Source organism: Cyprinodon variegatus, unplaced genomic scaffold (genome assembly GCF_000732505.1).
Source record: "Cyprinodon variegatus isolate N-32 unplaced genomic scaffold, C_variegatus-1.0 Scaffold184, whole genome shotgun sequence".
Lineage (NCBI taxonomy): Eukaryota > Metazoa > Chordata > Actinopteri > Cyprinodontiformes > Cyprinodontidae > Cyprinodon > Cyprinodon variegatus.
This window is the reverse complement of record NW_015150637.1, coordinates 575,944-580,628: the sequence shown is the minus strand read 5'-3', so window position 1 is coordinate 580,628 and position 4,685 is coordinate 575,944.

Genomic DNA, 4,685 nt, shown 5'->3' with positions numbered 1-4,685 from the left:
CTGTGAAAATGTCTCCTAGTCTGATCCATCAGTTTATATAGATGATTGTGTCTCAGAAGGTTCTACAGAGAAAGCTTGGAATATTGTTCCTTTGTTTTCTGTTCACTTTTGTTGGTCTCTTGTTCACTAATCCTCAGATTTTGTCAGAATAAATTTAAAGAAGATAAGGGGGAATATTTTTGTTTATCAAGTTGTGCTAACAGGAGCAATAGCTTTAGGTTGATGTAGCCTTGGATTTGAGTATAATTATGGATCAAGACGAAAGTGATCTAAACATTTTTCATTTTCTCTCATCCAATAGCAGAGATTTGGTTCAGATTGGATCTCTCTAATTAAAATGTTTCTATAAAACTCACTAGACTTGTGTTGGATGGGATTGGTACCAATAAGGATAATTACAGGTTTTCATATTTCCTGCCAATATAACAAAAATGAATAGCTCAAGAAAAAAAAATGTTCCCAACAGTGCGTTTATAGAGGCTGTTTCTGGCAGTGAGGGATGTTTCCATGCTCTGATAAGAAACTCTTGTTAATTAGCACAAATGACTCTTCTCATTAATTCAAAACAACCCACTTACAATCAAATTTGCATCTCATATTCCTGACAGCTCTAACAAAACCATACCAAGTCATCAGCTGAATGTTAGAAAGCTGTACCTGTAGCCAAATGACAGTTTTTGTGTATTTATCCAAAGAGTCTTTGACATTTAAAGCATAAACACAGTCTGAAAAATAACCCAATTTCTATATGACAAAACATTCATCTACATCAGAGGTCACGGATTAGCGCACTGGGGTCTGGATCCGGACCCACCTGCTGGCTAACCCGGATCCAACCTGATTTAAAACATTTATAAATTACCGCATGTTGTCTGATGACAGTGTCTAAAGGTCACTTGCACCGCTTCTCCTGTTAATATGGTAAAGCCCTCTAGGTCGTCAATGAGCTGTCAGTCTGGGTTGCTGCTGCTGCTACTTTTAGACACAGCAGGCAAACCTGTGGCAAGCCGGGCGATGGGAAAGAAGGAGAAGACGATGAGAAAAAGAGAGCAGAGAAAGTGTGGACTGCTGGAAGAATTAAAGTATTTCTGATTCTGATTCCTGGTTGATGGGTCAGGTGTTGTGAATGAAACGGTGTCCAGCTTAAAAGAGCTCCTGTGTGTCGCTGAATGTGTGCATTGATGACTGAAAGACATCTTCTGCCTCCATTTATCCGTTTACTACAGTATGTTGAATTCTTGTTAATGTGGATTTAAAGACATTTCAATTAGTGGAAAAAATTGCAGGGGGAATATAAAGAAAAAAATTCTAATCAACCAAAACTTTTCTTACCCCCATGCAGTAACTCTGTGGACCGCCTAGCAGTCATGAACCCCTTGTTTAAGTCCTCTGGTCTAGAGAAAAGCCTTGCTCCTACATTCCCTTTAAACAAACAATACTTGCTCAGTGTTTTCTACCTGTATAAAGAAAAGCATAAAATCTGTAAACTTTGAAAAAACAAAATTTGATAATATAAAATCTGTATCAAAATATTTTACATTTGGGCAGATGTGCAGGTGGTGCAGTAGTTAATGCACATGATCCATGTGGGGAGACCTTGTTTCATGATGTTACAAAGTTCAGACCCAAATGCAGAAAACCGAACAGAGAGACCAGGGAAAAGGTTTAACGGGTTTTATTGAAGAGGTTAAACAGAGGGAGAAGTGTTGCTCTGAACACTGCTCAACCGGAACTGTAAAGTGAGGGGAAGACACAGTGGTTAGTTCAGACTCAATTGGGGATTTGACTCGAGAACTTGGAGAAGAGGATTTGGTTGCTGACTCACGTTTCCAGAGAAGTTGTTGAATCCTTGACTCCTGTCTTTGTGCTGTAGTCCCAGTGTTTGTCTGATTCGGTGGAGGGCGGAACAGGGTTTACCCAGAATGCGGTTGATAGTTGGGGAACGGAGACACTGACTGCCACTCAGATTTCCTGCACTACTTGAACGGGTCGTGGTGGAGAATAATCCCTTTCTCAGTGAGAAGCTCAAACGATCTCTTGGGGAAAAGTGGATCCAAACCTCCTGTTTGATTCCCAGCTCAGTTTGAAGCTCAGTTGATCCTTCCAGGGAGAGAAGGTCCAAGAAATCCAGTTTGCAGGACGACTTCCTGCCGAGAGGCAAAGACAAAAACAAAGTTAAACTCAGGTTGACAAAAAAGCTCAGCTTGACTCAGCAAAAAACTCAGCTTGGCTAGAGTACCCAAAACTGGCGAACACGCTGGCGTCGAGGTAGTGGCAGTCAGCAGCTTAAGAACACTCCGTTTAACGAGGAAACCATCAGCAGGTGTGTGAGGAGGCGGACCAGAACCAGGTGCCTTCTGGTGGATGAAGGGAGACAAACACAGAAACACAACAACAGGAGTCCTGACACCTTGGCCTTTATTTTTCCTTGCTAATAGTATTTTTTTTATTTACCTTTTTCTCAAATTTCCGATGACAAAATATTTTCTTTGCTTGCAGAAATAAATGAATAAAATGTACTCCATATATGCAGGGCAACAGATGATGGTAGATGAACAGCTATGGCACATTGAGACCAAACAGACCCTAACAGAGTGACAATTGTAGCTAATCTTTAAAACTCTTTGTTTTTTTTTAGACACCGTTAAGAAACCGGCTCCTTTTTCAGGAAACTTTTTTCATAGTTTTATTTTTTACAGAAGATACACACACTTAGTTTTAATTGTTTTTGAGTGTTTTTATATTGCAATTACATAGCCATGTTAAAACTATAGTTCTACCTGTCCTCGTGTTTTTATCGTCGCAGTTTATGGTCTTAACAGGGAGTTGTGCTGAGAACCTGAATGCAGACCCATATTAAACTAACCGGAATCAAAGAAACTAAAGATTCTGCAGGCTTTAGGTTACACACTGCATCATTTAGACAGAGGCAGTGTGTAACCTAAAGCCTAGCAAAGGGATTTCAAGGAGTGTGACAGCAAGACGTGCAGATACTGCAGAGGGAGAGAATGTGAAGATTAAAATGAAGTTGTAAATAAACACATATAAAGTACAGTAATCACATATAAGTAGTTTTGTGAATGTACCATACTTTAAAATACAACTTTACAGGTTTTTTTATTGTTCAGATATAATTTTGTAGTTCTTTTAGTTACAGTCCTGATTCACCAAGCTGAATATAATCCCTCTGCTTTCATTGAAATGATCCCAGCTGGGATGTAATGGCCATAGGTAGCAGACACAGCAGAGTTTCTGTGAAATACACTCAAGTTAACTATCTGGTGTGTGATTTTAAAGAACATGCAGCAAATGGTAACTAACTCATGAAAGCTTCTGACTTTCTGCTAAAAAGCAGAGCTGAGCAGATCGTTCTCTTTGTCATCAAACTGGAACAAACTGATCAATACCCTAAATGAGGGCGTTTTCTTGGTGAAACAAAATCTGAATCTTAATCATCTGCTAAAGTACATTTTAGTTGTGGCTCTACACAGGCGGCACAGACTGGTAGTCAGTCAGACCAGGCATTTGCCCGGTGGGCGGGTCCTAATTTCAGCGTTCGAGAGCCGGCCCTCCTTAAATCATACCGGCCCCAACTCTTACTCTCCGACCGAAGCTCCTACCTGTGACAGTAAATAACTCAAGGTGCTCAAGAAGTAATGCAATGTTAACTACCTGAATGATGCATGCAGTATATATAGCCCTTCCTTGTGATGGTTGGCATATGGTGTCATTTTCTATTTCTTCAAATTAAAATCCTTGCAACAAACTAAATTATAATAAAACTAAAATGCTTTCTTTAAACCAAACAACGATGTTCCTCTTATATTTGGTGAATTTATGTTTGAATATTTATCAAAAATATGTTGTGGTGCATCTAAAGGCTAATGTTTCCAATCTTACGTGCATTGTTGTTAGGTTGGGATGTTTCCCAATCTGGCAGTTTAGGATGGCCGTCTATGGTAAATAATGTTTTTCTTTCGATTTATGGCCTAAGAGATCAATAGACTTTGGTTCAAATTGGGCGAGATTTCATATTTCCAGGCAGTTTAGGAGCACTTTTTGGGCTGGAAAACGCAAGTCAGTGACATCTGGCAACCCTGCTAATGTGGTGAGTGGACACATTCACTAGTGTCCGAGCATGGCTTTACAGCCATCCACCCAATAATTGCTTGAAGAAAACGAAGACCAGAAATATCATTTCCAGTAGACAAGCGATAAACTTACACCTTCACAGTATATTAGCTGTTCTCCCACACTTTTATTTAAGGTGAATTTCCAATTAATTATCTGCTGATGGACACTGTTCATCAGTTCGCCATCATTTCAGCACTTTTAGCCTCTCTGTAAAATCATATTTCATGCTCAAAATGGCCGATATGTCTTATCACAGGCTGCTGGTCTCCGTAGGGTGACCAGACTAGTGATGACATTTGATTTTGACATTTTAATTACCTCTGTGCTTGTTTCCCACCAAAGCTTCATCTTCTGCTATACAATGATTTGGTGTTAGCCGTATGATTTTATGAACGATGACCAACATTAGCAACGGCTTCTGAGAAGGTGAAAAAGCAGTGATTATCTGTGTGTAGATATTATACATGTTCTGGTGGAGCTATCAGATAACAGCTGCGATGTGGGTGTGTATTCGGGAAGTAATGAGGTAGACTGCAGCGTTAAAATCCTTT